At 36.8% G+C, this 16,854-nt stretch overlaps 1 protein-coding gene across 1 annotated transcript in view; it reads right to left on the bottom strand.

Moving 5' to 3' along the window:
* Positions 1–16,854, bottom strand: part of LOC117162475 (uncharacterized) — a 417,893-nt gene that overhangs the window by 339,854 nt on the left and 61,185 nt on the right. The window lies entirely within an intron of this gene.

Raw genomic sequence — 16,854 nt, 5'->3', positions numbered from 1 at the left:
GATAAATTCACTTACGTACTGATAATTTATCGTCGTCAGTGAAATATGAAAGTGATTTCTTGACGTCTCGTATTGTAAACGTGTTTGTTTGCGCTACTGTTTCCATCTTATATTTCTTTTCTTCGTGTCTTTTTTTATACTATTTTTTCCTCATACTCTCTCTCTCTGATTCAGATTCTTTTTCTTCCGATTCCTCTACTTCCTTCTCCATGTGTCGTCTGTCTTCCTCGTACCTTTGCTTTCTTTCTACTGGTGCCTAAGCGGGGGGGGGGGGGGGGGGGGGGGTAAGGTATTAAATTTTTGTTTTGCATTTTCTTTTATTTTTTTAATTGAATGCATAATATCTTAAGAATATTGTGTCAAAATTTCCAGTCGATTGGAGCAAAATTGACACATGTCGGATTTTATTACCTGCCCGACCCGAGCGCCCTATTGTTACCTGGCAGACGTCTTTCTCTCTATATAATACCTAATTTTACCCCCCAGATCTATTTATAGAAATTTCGACTTAAGTACAAACCTCCTTATACCTGTACTGTATATTTTGCCAGTGTACAGTATAAAATTTACTGTAGGAGTATTCTATCGAGCAGACGTACAGGTGCGTTTTGGCTCCGTTTTCATTAAGTTTTGTGTTAAATTATTACTAAAATGCCTAAAAAAAATTAGAAGATCTGATAGACAAACAACTGGTTCGAGATTATATCGACCTAGAAAAATTGTACCTCCGCATAAACGTAAAAACGAAGGCATTTCAACAAGTAGCGCGTCAGCTAAAAAAATAAAAGTGACCGTTGAAGATCAAGTTACGAAGGATCTTGAAGACCATTATAGGTGAAGTGTGTGAAATGTGATGGAAAAGTAAATTTTCATTCGACTAAGAAAGAAGGCCTTGGATTTAACATCAAAGTGTCGTGCGAATGCTGTAAACAGATTACAAATGTTCCGTCTAGTGCAAGAATAAACTCTGGTACTTTCGATGTTAATTATCGGTTTGTTTTCGTGATGAGGATATTAGGCCTTGGATTAGTTGGCTGTGAAAAGTTCTGCGGCTTGATGGATTTGTCTAGTAGGTTCTTATCAAAACCGACGTACAATGATTACGTGAAAGAAATGTGCTCGACTGTAAGAGAAGTAGCGAATCGATTTTTTTAATCTGCTATAAAAGAAGAAAAAGCAGCAACAGCCGAAGAGCTATCATGGATGATAGCAACATCCTTTATGGACCTGGCATTGATGATTCAGTGTGAGGTAAGCCGATAAAATTCGCTTATGAACGTTTTATACCAGATTTTTTAGTGTTCAGAACTTTAAAGCGTTTTCCCCACAACTCACGTTTTCAAAGTCGGCGCCCCTCATAACTTTATAACTACTGCACCGATCCTTTCGAAATTTTGAACACTATTTCTGTACATAATTTACGAGATAACGTTGGAGAGGTTTTCAAATTTGTTAATTATTTGTATTTTACAATAACAAATTAGCCGCAAATTTTCGCACAAAATCGCGTTTTTCCCTTCAAAGTGTTCCAAAAAAGTGAAAAATTGAAATTTCGAAAAACCCTCGCAGCGTTACCTGGGGCAAACTGTTACCTAACGAATGAACTTTAACTTTTTGATTTCAGATGATCCAGCACCAAGTTATGAGGGGCACGGCAATTATACTTTTTTCCGAGACACGTCCGAATAATTGCTGTCATTGCCGTATTTTTTAATATTTCTCCGTGAAAATTTTACGGGAAAATCTAACGGGAACGAGTGCATTCAGTGCGGCCAGGGCGTTGGCAGTTGACACCCGATCTGGACTTCATTGTCAGCACCTTACAGATGCTTGACACCTTTGACGCGGTTATATTCAATTCTTACATCAATGATTTAGAGATTAATAATCTGTTTAATCTGAATGCTTCCTGCATTATTGGTATCAGATACAAAAAAACATATACAGCACTTTTGACTTTTTATAGGAAATAAATATTGATTATTTGTCATATATCACGGTTACAGGACTTGATACCTATGATAACCTGAATAGTGATAGTGTTTAAATTGAGGTGTTTGGTAGGTGATAGTGTATTCAAGGAACTACTCTTGATGTTTAACGAACAACAATTTATTAACAAACATAACATATAATATAACAATTAACATATGATCAACAAATAATCTCCATCCTGGAATTAACTATCGCTGTGGTATAAGGAAGATAGGGTTTATTCCGCTACCAACCTTCCGAGATTTCGGTGAGATTGGTTTGTTTTTTTGTAACATTTTTTATCCTACGATGATCCAATTCTACGGGGTTCCGCGAAAAGAAGTCTACGTGGGCCATTTTTTTGCCTTCTCGAAACATAATGTCAAAGGTAAAAGTTTGTAGGTAAGCCCACCATCTGTGAACCTTTTCAATTAAATATACTCTACTAATGCTTTCCTTCGGGGAACTACAATCAGTGACGACAAGAAATTGTCGTCCACGTAGATAGTGCCGAAAATGTTTGACGGCGTTTACAACCGCCAACGTCTCTAATTCATACGAGGAATACATAGATTCCTCAGGGCTAGTTCTTTTACTGTAATATTCTATCACTCTAATTGTACCTTTAACTTTGTGCATCAAAATGGCCCCATATCCCTTCGAACTAGCGTCAGTATGTAGTTCGATCGGATATTTGGGATCGAATGTTATTAACGCCGACGCGCCAGTCAGGACGGAAATTACTTTTTGCCATATTTTTTCATGCTTTTCCGTCCAAGTTATGTTTTTATTATTCGAAATAAGGTCATACAGGGGTTTCATTATCCGTTTATATTTAGGGATGAAATCTTGAAAGTAAGAGACTAAACCTATGAACTGCTTCAGCTGTGCGACGGTCGTTGGCGCGGGTAAAAAACTCAAGGCTTGTGTTTTACCCAGGCTGGGACGAACTTCTCCGTTACCAATTACATATCCGCAATAGTGTAACGACGTCTTTAGAAAAGAGCATTTAAAAAAACTAAAAGAAAATCCGGCTTTTACGAGGATACTTAATACGGTGTCCAATCTTTCTAAAGCTTGATGTATCGAGTCGGCAATGATTAAGACTTCATCAAAGTAAACAACAACGTATGAATAAGCGAGGTCGCCTAAGGCATTGAGGATGGCCCTCTGAAAAACGGACGATGCATTTTTCAATCCAAACGGCATCATCATGTACTTATATTGTCCGTCGAGCGTAACGAACGCTGTATACTGCATCGAATTAGGATGAATGGGAATTTGGTGAAACCCGCCGGCCATATCTAGGGTAATAAAGTATCTCGTCTTTTGCAGCCTCGCGATCTGATCCGCTTCAAGAGGGAGATGGTACTGATCCGCGACCGTATTTCTAGTTAGCTCTCGAAAATCTACACACAATCTATCTGAGCCGTCCTCTTTCGTCACGAATAACATAGGGCTCGCGAATGGTGAACTACTAGGCCTTATAATTTTAGCTTCAATTAGTTCGTTTATCCTTTCACGCACTATTCTCCACCCTTCCTCGCTAAGATTATAAGGGTTTCTTTGAACGGTAATGTTAGAATCTATTAAACTTATTTCTAACTCTCCAGTACTTATGCGAATACGTGGGGACCCCGCAATGGACGAATCTTTGAATTTTTTGAGAATAGAAATTAATCGATCTTTATCATTACCGATTACATCTGTGTCGACCTCGTTAATATCGATCTCATCGTCCGCGGTTTTGCTACAGTCATTAATTGTCTTTGACTTATAAATAACGAGGCTGTTTCGCGTAATATTTACGTCAACACCTTGACTTAAAATTTCACGACCAATGATGATATCGTATCTTAAGTAGGTATCAAGAAGTACATGAAAAGTTATCTCTAATTCAAAACCGTTAATACATACAGTGGACAATATCTGAGATGTACTTTCAACACAAGTATTTCCTATTCCTCGCATTGCTACTATATTAGTAGCTTTTTTGCCAGAAAATTTCGGGGCTACAGACTCTTTAATTAATGAGCATTCGGCTCCAGAATCGAAATGGAATGAGAACGACTCACCCAGGTGACTTAATTTACCAGTAGGAAACTCCACCATTCAGGTGTCGGCTCGATGTTCGTTATTGGGATCATAGTTTTTTTCCCCCAGTAACGGACAATTAAGCGAGATATGATCTACCCTACGACACTTGAAGCACAACATCCTGGCCGATGTAGCTGGTTCGCTTCTTTCTAGGCGCCGCCATTTCCATTTCCATTTCTCGGTCTTTACTCTCCCACAGTAAAGGCACTTATTCCGCGAGTCAGGTAGCCTGTATCGTTTGGCTTCGGGACCAATTGATGTATTATTTAGAAATTCGTCCTCGGTCTCGATATCCTTTTCAAGTGCTATTTGTTCAATGGGCTGATCTTGTGCGCTCACTTGACAATGAATCTTAGCGTTGAGTACTTCTTCTTTCGTTAAATTTTCACACTTCGCCTGCTCGTGGGAGCGGAGACGAGCGATGTAAGCTGCCATGTTTTCGTCCTTCTGTGGTTTTTCTCTGGATATACTTGAGGCTAATGAAAAGAGAGGGAGTTGTGCGTATCGTCCCGGGACTACCGGTGGACTCGTCAGTAAGGCTATGCCCGGTAGTCCCTGCCTTAGACGTAGAGGGAGTCTCGCTAGGTGCGGTATTTATATCAATCGCTCGTATATTCGACCGCTAGCGAGTTAGACATACAGATTCGTTGTCGTCGTAGCCCTCTAGTGTTGGCGGTTGGTACCCGCGGATCGCCCGGGAGGTGCTGCGCCGCGTTGATGCCTCGACCTGTCGGCGTCCTGTTGATACCGATCCGCCACGTACTCATTAATGTCGAGGTTGCTGTTTCTTTACCACCAAAACGCGTAGTAAAAAGTTCCATAAACAACGGCCAGGTAAGCGCTTCGCCATTCACTATCTGCCTAAACCAATACGCTGCAGAACCTTTTAGAGCATTTTTTAAAGCAGAAATTAGCGCGCTGTCTTGTAGAGGGTTGTCCTTCATAAGCTGATTAGCAGCTGCGCACCATGCGGCTGGATCAGCGCCCGCGATTTCGGGGTCAAAATGTGGTAGCATTAGATTTATAGATTTTGCACTCTGTATCCGCGCCAGCGTGTGAATAAAATCGCGCACCATAATCATATGCTCTTGCAATGTTATAACCGGCACTGGTCCCTCTTCTGATGTCGGGTTGGCGTTGGGATTAGAGCTATGGGCGCTGGAATCTCCACTGGAACTAGCCATCGTTGTGTTACAATGAAGATAGAGTTTATTAACACACGTATGGACACAACCGATTTGACAACTAACTGCGGCGATTAGGCACTCGTAACACTAACGACAATGGCCTCAGGTTCGTCAAAGTCTAAGTTGGACTATATGTTAAGACGTGAAATATTCACGGATCGCAAAGACGTCACTTAACTCGTTGATGAGAGCGTACGCGAGAGAGTGTCCCTCCGTCACGGTGACGTTGAAAAGGAAAATTACGATGGGGTGTGTCCAAGAGCACGAAATCGTCGGATTGGTGGAGAAAAATCTTCGTTCGGAAAGTGAGGGATGTTGTCATTGCTGCTAATTGGTCAATTTCCATTGTGGTGGTTAGAGGAGGGTGCTAGCCGCCCTTGAGTGAAAGTTGCTAGTGGGAAGCGTCGTTTGTGAGAAAAATAGATTTCCCCTACCTCCCCGTAGTCAGAACAAAGACTATTTGTTTGTTTGAAAGACCTTCTGTCAAGTGCCGTTACAACTATTTCTTCTTAATTCTTACTTTCTCTTTAAGGAGAGCCTATTTACCCTATATCTTTATTAGCCTTTATTAACCTATACCTTTGTTGGACAAAGCGTTCATCCCTTCGGTGACTGGTTGTCGCCTCGACTCTGGGCTCATTATCATTAATTTCGAACAAACACAACCGGATTGTATGACGCGAAAAAAGAAGTCGAAAATATAGAATGAAAATTTTTTTTTAATCTTTTTTTTTTTTTAATTTTTCCATCGAGACAACGATTTACAGAGATCCGCTATAACGAGACGTGATAAAGTGCACGCGAATAAGAGATGAGTAAGGCAGATTAGATTAAGTTAGGATGAGTAATTTCGCCTAAAACATCGAACGGAAGATCTGTTAAATATAATATATATATAGGGGCTTATATCTTCCAAACGCATGATTTCCCGAAGTTTAAATTTCATATTTCAGATACAGCCAAAAAATTCTACCAAATGTCCAAATCGGTCAAATTGTGAATGTGAACAACTAAATAAATAAAAAAAAAAAAATATTTCAGATCTATTGCCTCGTCCAACGATGCTCACCAAATTTCATCTCGGTCGGTCAGCGGTACCTTTAGGAATAATATTCTTTTTTGTATATTCTATACTTTTCAAGAATAAAGTAGTTCATAATTTGAAAAAAGATATTTTGAGAGATACAAACGTAAGGAAAATATGAAGAAAATAGCAGATATAATAATGAAATTCATAGCTTTAAATCTTCTTTGAGTTACACTGTTAAAGGATTAAGTAATAGTCGAATTGATTTTGACTAGATAGTCATGATTAAATATAAATAATTGTGATTAAATAAATTGTCATATGAGAGAACATTTTATAATTTGCTAAATTTAGTACAAATAGATTTAGCACAATAGATTTATTCTACAGTAAAATACAGTGAATTATTGAAATAAATTATATAGTTCTTAGAAATCAATTACAAATGATAATTTACAAATCTATATGTACATATATACATCTATATATTCTTTTAAAAATACTATGTATATAATATTTTACAGCAACTTACTTGATGTTCCTTCATCCTTTACATCCTGAACGATTCTCCGGACACTCTGTGTGAATTTGCCCATGAGATTCGTGCCTGCTAAAAAATATTAACAAACAATTACTTAGAGAACTATAAATAAAGATGTTAGAAAATTTATCGATGCTGTATGTATAACATTGTGCTTTAGTAAGTTATTAATTAATAGAACAATAAATGTATTTATTATCAGTGAAACTGATCTCAGTGCATTGTGACTTCTTTATAATATTTATGAATATGAGTACCATTAATGAGTGATGGAGGAAGAATTTCTTTTATAGAATAAAAGAGATTTGATCTTGGAAGGATTAAAAGAAAGATGAGGTATATCTATTAATTATTAATATATTAATTATTAATTTTTAAATATCAACCTATATGGTTGTTACATTTATTTTGATTCTATATATTAGAGTTGGTTTTTATATCAGTGTTAGCATTAGAAAGACAAATGGTTTATTTTTTGCTTATTGAGCTATTTGCATATTGCATATTCAGAAGGTAAACGTTTTCGTCAGAAGCAAAAATGTGTGTCGATGTATGTTTATGTTGGATGCCATAAAATGCGATAGGACAAGAAAGTGAATAGAGCTTCTTAGTTATACAATAGAGAAGGATCGCCAAGGTGGACCCTTAAAGGCAATTAAAGCTCTCCCGGCAGGTGATCTATTGCCTGTAGGACAATATTTAAGGGGGGGGCTAAGGTTAATTAGTACACAAATAAGGCATGTCTTTGTGAATTATTTATGACGATACAGTTAAAATCTCTTTATTGAAACCAATAGTACATTAAAGTATGGCATTCGAAGAATATTGTATAAAATTTTCACGGAGAAATATTAAAAAATACGGCAATGGCAGCAATTATTCGGACGTGACAGAAATTCCTCGGGGTAACTTTCGACCGGTCAGATCGCTAGAATTAGCTACCTTAACAATCGGAAGTATCCGTGTTTGCGACACGTTCGACTATTGAGAACACAATGGAAATGGAAAATTAGAGGCATCGTTAACATTACTAGAACCGTCCTAAGTGCTAATATCTCGACTCAGAGATAATATCTAGTTTCTGAAAGCTGGTGTCATAAATCATAATTGTCTTCATAAATTTTCTATTTTCTATAGTTTATTTGATTGATTTATTTAATGTTGCTTAATTGTATACTGTTAAAATGAATGAAGCTATGGATTATATGGAAAATAAATAAAGTTTGTAAATAAAACAGTCCTGAAGGATACAGTTTATCCCTACATTTTATACCACCCGTTTAACGTATTTGCGTAGCTAATCTGTTAATCTTGCATTTACGAGCATTAGGACAATATAATTTGGGTTCGTGAATTTGGCTGCATGCCAATATGGAGGGTAGCGTAATGTCGACGTAAACTCATGCCATAAATCCGAACAATAATCTTCTTCAACGAATAGTCATGGGAATTTATCCGTTATATGATTACTTTTATTCAACGAGACCTTAGCAATTTGCAATGTTTAATAAATTTTACCATTTTTTATTAACGTAGATTATTATATAAAAATTGAGTTTAGAAAAATGAAAATATTTCAAGTAATTGAGTTAAGTTTCAAGTAATTGAGTATGAAAAATATATTTGAATTAGAATAATTTAATACTTTTTTCTACAATAGATATAAATGAAGTACATATTATGCTTATACTAGATACACGATAAAAAGTATAATTTATGTATTTCTAAATATCCTTGTTTGAAATGTTGTCCGTCGCAATAAACTTGTTGCAATATTTTTTCTAATAATATTTTAATATATTTCACAAATAGTAATTAAAATGCAGAATATTGTATGTAAAATACGTATAAATTATTTTACATTGTTCGTTGTATATGATTTCCAACATTCTGCTTCCAATCTAAATGTAAACAAATTTACTAGAGAGGATTAGCATTGGAGTAACTAATATAACGAAGCATGTCTAAAAAAATAAAAAATATATTCATTTAAATACATATAAAACAGTAGCAAAGGAATATATTATAGAAATACAAAAAAATGTAATTAAACATATGTCGGAGATGAAAGAACACCGGAGCCTTTGGAATTTTGGATAATCCCGCAACATTGTAATCTAGAGTCTACCATAGCTGTAATGAAACAATTGTAGTTATTCAATTCGATTGTAGTTGTTCGAGACTTGTGATAGTGAGCTTGACCCTATTCTTCGAGTAAGATGATTGCCAGATGTCGATGCGTTTCCGCAGTACATGTGCAGCTTTCCCTCGAGAGCGGCTAGCATCTTTTTCTAATCACCGATATGGAGATTGACCAATTGACAGCAACGTCAATTTCCCTCACCTTCCGAACGAAGGCTTTCCTCCACGAATCCGAGGATCTCGTGTCCTTAGACACACCCCATATAGTTTTCCTCTGTGGCATCATCGGCACGGAAAGTCGCTCCCTCTTGCGATCTCATCCACGAAAAGAGTAACGCCTTACGATCACTAAATATTAAGCGTTTTATTAACAAAGAGTGAGACTTAGATTTTGTGAGCACGTACATCTATCATCCCGCTGACCGCGGATTCGTTATCGAACCTAAGGCCATTGTCACTAGTGTAGCGAGCGCCTAATCGCCGTGGTTGATTGTCAAGTCTGTGGTATCCATACTTGTGTTGATAAACCGTACCTTTGTTATACCATAACGATGGCTAATTTCAATAAAGATTCATCAAACACCCACAACCCTATCCACAACGCTACCCCGACACATGCATTAGGTTGTCCGAAAAGTTTCTTTCGTTTGATAAGGTGATTATAGATGAACAACAATTTCTGTTTTATATTATTTTATAAAGCAGGGGAATACTGGAAAGAAAATGGAGAAAAAAGATGCAGACTATGTAGAAGGAAAGAAGAAGACCTGAGACATGTAATAGAAGAATGCGAAATAACGGGAGGAACAATAGAATATAAGAAGAGAAATGGACATAAGAGATGTAAAACCGAAAGTTCGTCCAAAGCCGAAAGGCACGGACTAAGCAATAATAAATAAAAATATTATTTTATTGAATTAGGTATGATCCATTTCGTTCTATTCCTATTATTATGTTCGTGCACAATTCAATAAACTAATATAAAACAAAAAACATTGTGCGACTATTATTCCCTTATAAAACGAAAGCATAAAACGTAATAAAATATGCATGGTATTCCATTCCCACCATATTTAATATTTATCCTTAAGTAAAGATAAAAGTTCATTAAATATGCAAAAAGAAGAAGAAGAAAAAAAATGAGGACCTAAGAGTTTCTCTTTATGTCCTCTATTTGTCGAGCAAGCAGGGTGCAACGTCAAAGATAGAAACATCACGTAGAGGTCCCGCTGTGAAATTTAATATCCATATCCAAACTCTGGAAGGTGCAACAGGGGACCAATTCTGGATGACAGCCCTCACGATTTCGCGATGGGACAGCATAACGCCAATTCACCGATGCCATATTCTTGCTTTAAAATGTCTACTCGTTTCTGCGTAGCCTCTCTTCGAAATAATCTGCTCGCAAAAACCAAAGCTAAACAAGCGACGGATTAGACGCTAGTCGAAACGTGTCAACGAGTGACAATTGATTTTATTTTAATGCGCCTGTTTAGGACATAAAATGTGAAAAAAATGGAAAAAAATTATTTTTTTTTTAAGGGGGGTAAGGTTAATTCATACAAAAAAAGGCATGTTTTTGTGAATTATTTGTGACGACACAGTTAAAAATCTCTTTATTAAAACCAATAGTACATTAAAGTATGACATTCGAAGAATATTGTATAAAATTTTCACGGAAAAATATTAAAAAATACGGCAATGGCAGCAATTATTAGGACGTGTATCGGAAAAAAGTATAATTGCCGTGCCCCTCATAACTTGGTGCTGGATCATCCGAAATCAAAAAATCAAAGTTCATTCGTTAGGTAATAGTTTTCTCCAGGTAACGCTAGGAGGGTTTTTCGAAATTTCAATTTTTCACTTTTTTGGAACACTTTGAAGGGAAAATTAGCCGCAAATTTTCGCAAAATCGGCTAACTCAAAGTGTTCCAAAAAAGTGAAAAATTGAAATTTCGAAAAACCCTCCTAGCGTTACCTGGGCGAAACTGTTACCTACCTGATTTTTTTACTTCAGATGATCCAGCACCAAGTTATGAGCAATTCTACTTTTTTTTAATATTGTTTGGAATATACATATATGTTTCGTGGCATAGGTTATGTTTCGCTAGATTTTATTGATGTGTTAACTAGTTTTAATATTGTATATTTTAATATTTAATTAATAATGTAAAACACACATATATATATTTTCACGACGTAATCTTCCAATGGGATAAACAATGCATTTTTAAATTTTTTTTATTTATTTATTAAAATATTGATCTCATACATACATATATAACTTGTAATGTGATAATAAAAATTTTTTATTAGAATGTTAACTATGTATAATTACTTGGTTTGTTAACAGGTTTATTTAGTTATTTTATTTATCCATTTATCTTTTGTTATTTAATAAAATATAACATGTATTCTTGTCCCTTTTCCTAATTATTTCCTTGTTATTATTTTATTTCGGATTCATCAGGTGAGTTCGCAGTTCACTCAGTTTATTAGTTAATTGTTTTATAATTTCTCCTTTTCTTGTTGATTAATTAAAATGTGTCTTCCACTTATTCTCTTTTGCTATTATGTGGTATATAATTATTTTAACTTCTAGATTTTACCTGTTCCTTCGATTTACTAGTTGGTTTTATTTAATAGTTTGTTTTGCATTTGCGTATTCCATCTTCGTTAATTAATTGTAGTATATTTTCCTGTCGTCGGATATAATTGTTCTTGTTCCAGATTGATTCGCACCTCGCTCGGGTTGTTAGTTGGTATAGGTTATGTTATATTTTTCATATTTATTACTTCGTTAGAGTATTTATTTCTATTTTATCATTTACGCTCGTATGTTAGTTTTCTATATATAACTACGTTTAATTAGTCTTTTATCAAGGAATTTCCATTTTCGTTATACCGTGCGTTTGTTTTGGAGTGTTCGAACTGTCACTCGCGTTGTTTGTATATTGCAATTTTCTATTTTTCGTTACGGCACGCGCGGAGCGCGGGACGTGACACCAGACTGGGAATTCAATCCAATAGTTACCAAAAAACGAAGGTACAAAGATTTGTTTTCCTACAGCCAAGAAGGTGCTTACAAAGGCACTTCCAGACTGGGAATTCAATCTAATAGTTACCAAAAAACGAAGGTACAAATATTTGTTTTCCTACAGCCAAGAAGGTGCTTACAGAGGCACTTCCAGCCTGGGAATTCAATCTAGTAGTTACCAAAAGACACGACAGACGAACAATACCCATCACACACTAACACTTCTAGCTTAAAGAAAATAATAATAATAATAATAATAAAAAAAATTTTCGAAATAGTCCTTAGACTATTTCTGGTGGCAGCAACTACCGTATTAATCAGAAATCTAAATTAATATTTCATACGCAATCATATCATTTCAATATTTCCCTTCCGATTAAATTCAACTCAAACGGAAAATAAATTTAATAAAATTTAAATTTAAAATTTGATCGATTTAAACAAATAAATACGTAACAGAGATTAATTTTTGGTGGCAGCGGTGGAATACGCTCCACAGAGGATTAAAGTTGTCACGCTTGTCGATAAAATATATATTTAAGAAATAATGGCGACTAAATTGGAATCGTTGGACGAAGAAATGGTTTTGACATTGTCGGAAAAACTTAAAGCATGGGATGCGCTCCACGGAGGATTAAAGTTGGTTTAGACGGTGGGATAGGTTCCACGGAGGATTAAAGTTGTTACGATTATCGATAAAATATATACCTAAGAAATAATGGCGACTAAATTAGAATCATTGGACAAAGACATGATCTTGATGTTATCGGAAAAACTTAAAGCATGGGATGCGAATTTTCGCGACATGAGTACAAAAATGAATAAATTACAAGACGATGTGCGTTCACTGAAAACAAAAAAAGAAATCAAGACACCCGTATCATCGCCGATAATTTCCCAAGCGACAATACCGACAGAAGTTAATCCCCAACCAATTAAGTTAAAAGATGCAATAGAGACAGTACCGGTGTTCGACGGACATCGACCCTCGGTATTTCGATTTTTAAGAGCATGCGAGCGCGCACGAAACATGGTTCCTAGGCATTAAGAATCTCAGTTAGTAAAATTATTAACGAATAAGCTTCGCGGACACGCGTTTCTCGCCGTAGAAGACACAGAAGTAATAAGTTTAAACGATTTCGGGAATAAATTAAAAGATATGTTCGGTCCGGGAAAAACGGTTAACGAATATAAAGGGGAATTAGCTACAGTATTTCAACGACCGGGAGAAGATATTTTGGACTACATAGATCGCGTCAAAGATCTCAGACTGGCGATAATGAACGGGGAAAGATACGAGTACGGCACCGTATTTCAAGATAGGATAGATCGAGACACGAGGGAAGCTTTCGTTAAGGGGCTCCCAAACGAGGTGTATTTACGAGTAAAGATAGCAGGATACCAATCCTTGGACTGGACGATGCGTACCGCCAAGCCGTGAAAGCAACACGAGAATTAAAACAAGCGAACAATAGAATTCGATACCAACATCCGACACCTTCGAATAATTATAACCGAAACAACGTTCATCCACCATACAATAATATCTACATCGGAAACAACCGCCAGGACTGGAGATTTGTACCGCCGTCGTGGAAATATCTAAACAACCCGGGAATAGAAGAAGATGTCAGGAAAGAAGCAAGAGCAATAACCTGGGAAGAAAGATGCATAAATAAATACCTCGATAGAGATCTAAATCAAAAGAGAGATGCTGATCATTTCAACCAATCAACTTTTCAATGCAAACACCATTCCGTTGCTGTGATAAGGGATAATGTCACGTTAAACAATGAAGCAGAAACTAGGAAATTGAACGACGAGACGATAGGCAACGCTTATCCACTGCCTAATATCACGGAGATATTGGACCCGCTGGGAAGTGCGAAGTGCCTCTCCACGTTCGACTTGGCAAAGATACAAAAGCAAGACTCCACGAATTTCGTGAATGACTCAACCATAATAGGAAAAGAGATAGCGAATGTATCTCACTCAAAAACTTCTATAAAACCATCAGAAGGTAACTTTATCGAACTCAAAGCCAAATCATTAAATTGCAAGGAAGATCACACTATAGAGAATAAAAATATAGCTATCCCTAAATCCAAAACAGAATCTATAAGCAAAAAGGTTTGTAATAAAAATTCAAAGAATAATTCTAAATCTACCGAAAATATTTCTAAACGTTCCATACAAATAAATAATAATTTAATTATAATAAGCACTTCCAGTGAAACTATTCATCCTGAAAAGGTAGAGAAAAATCAAGGTGTTGTGAATAAAGTAAATAAAGAAGAAAAAAGGGTAATTAAGGAAAAGGATTCTAAACATTTTCAAGCTGAAGAAACGCAAGTTCAACGAGCTCAAAGAAATCAAAAGGGAGAAAAGAGGGAATCACCAGTCGAAGATATACATAAAAACTTGAATAAATACGCTAGCCATTGGATTATAATTGGATTAAAAATACTTCATTGGTTACTACATCTAGTCTTTGACATAGGTAACATAGTAGGTAGTGCTAATCTTATGATTCCCCCAGGAAAATATATGTCTGGTTTACATTAGAATTAGGGTTAGGGGCGTGAAACGAACCTTCGTTTGGGTTACACGTTGTCGTTATGCAATAGAGAAAACATTGACTAGTGCAAATACGATTATTATAGAACCGGACAAGTAACTGTGGTAATTAGATACTCGAGAAACTAATGACAATGATCCTAGGCTCAATAACGAACCCGCGGACAACGGGACGGTAGCCGTACGCACTCGCAAAGATCTAAGTCAGATTCTGTGTTAATAGTCGCTGGCGTTAATCTCTTTTTTTGTCGATGAGACCGCAAGAGAGAATGACTTTCCGTCCCGGTGATACCCCAGAGGAAAACTATGACGGGGTGTGTCTAAGGACACGAGATCATCGGATTCGTCGAGAAAAGCCTTCGTTCAGAAAGTAAGGGAAATTGGCGTTGCTGCTAATTGGTCAATCTTCATATCGGTGGTTAGAAAAAGATGCTAGCCGCCCTCGAGGGAAAGTTGCTAGTGGGAGACGCCGCTCGTTGAAAAATAGGTCTCCCCTATCTTCCCGTAGTTGGGACAAAGACCGTTTGTCTGTTTGAAGGACTTTAGTTGACTAAATCTTAAGATTTATAACGGGCCCTCGAGCTAGCTGAACATGTACTGCGGAGACGCATCGACATCTGGCAATCATCTTACTCGAAGAATAGGGTCTGCGTGTGGCGAGCCACGGGACAGAAACCATTGGAATGTTTACTGTCGCGTGTCGCCACGAATATTTCTTTTAAGGAGAGCTATAGAATTACTCCATACCTTTGTTAGACAAAGCGTTCATCCCGTGACCGCGGCTACGTTCGGCGACTGACTGTCGCCTCGAGCCCAAGCTCATTATCACAACTCTCGAACAATTACAATCGGATTGAATAACTACAATTGTTCAATTACAGCTATAGTAGACTCTAGGTTACAATGTTGCGGGATTATCCAAAATTCCAAAGGCTCCGGTGTTCTTTCATCTCCGACATATAGATGGTATCACACTATACTATATACAAAATATTTTTGAGTTAATATGGCTGCGGCATTTTCAAAAATTTGTATTTTGAATGCTATTGGCAAGCAATTGGATAATTGGATCGGTGTCATTAAACTTGCGTCTTGGCGCAAAATAAAAACTAAAATGAAGAAAAGGAAGGAAATAGTAATTGGATACATGGAAGTCCTGAAGCCAATATTACAAAGTTTAGTAGCTTGTAAGGGAAACGAATATATATAAACCCAAACGATTCCCCAAATACTCCAATTGCACGAATAGTCTCCCCAGATTTTAAAACTAAAACAAATTTACTTTTAGACTCCGGATCAGAAATCAATATCATCAAGAAACCTGCCTTACCCGATTCAGCAATCATCAACGAGCAAAAATCAATTGAAGTTCGAGGAATTACGGCAACGAGCCTGGTCACCCTAGCGCAGACAATAATACAGGTTGCGGGCCATTCAGTTACTTTTCATGTAGTTGATGAATCATTGCTGATCGATCAAGACGGAATCTTAGGATCCGAATTTTTGCAAGATGCAAAGCTCGTCTGCATTACGAGCAAAAATATTAAATGGGAAGTATTTACATCCCGTTCGATACAATAATAGTGTCGAAACGAAGTTCAGTACCATGTACAATAAATATTGCAAATCCGGAGGCAAACGAGGGATTTATTCCCAAAATCGAACCGATTAAGGGAGTCTATTACGGAAACGCGGTTGTGAGAAACCATAAGGGACGGGGTTATCTAAAAGTAATTAATACCACATTGAGGGATTACGAATTTACCATACCTACAATGGTAATTAAAGAATTTATAATTCCCACTTCGCTCTCTCAAACTACGTGCAACAATATTTCAGTATCTAAAGAAACAAGGTTCGACAAAATAATGGAATTGTTGCGACTGGAACATTTAAACATAAAAGAAAGAAGAAACGTTGAAGCACCGATACAGAAAAATCAAGACAGATTTCATCTTCCAAGCGAGACGCTGGAGGGTACAGATATATTGAAAAACGCACCAGCACGTTCCAACGATTGATGAATTCGATATTATTAGCATTACAAGGAATATCAATCACACCGACCAGTACAGTAAACCAAATACCAACAGCCACTACATCCACTCCGACCGAGTTCAGGGATGCGATCAGTCAAATTTCCGAAGGAAATTTGAACCCCAAGAGGGAGGGTGTCACGTCCCGCGCTACGCACGTGCCGTAACGAAAAAACGGAAAACCGCAATATACAAATAACGCGAGCGACAATTCAAATATTAAAAACAAACGAACG

This window comes from Bombus vancouverensis, chromosome 1, assembly GCF_051014615.1.
Source record: "Bombus vancouverensis nearcticus chromosome 1, iyBomVanc1_principal, whole genome shotgun sequence".
Classification (NCBI taxonomy): Eukaryota; Metazoa; Arthropoda; class Insecta; order Hymenoptera; family Apidae; genus Bombus; species Bombus vancouverensis.
Note: the sequence above shows the minus strand (reverse complement) of the source record. Positions and strands in the feature narration are given on the sequence as shown.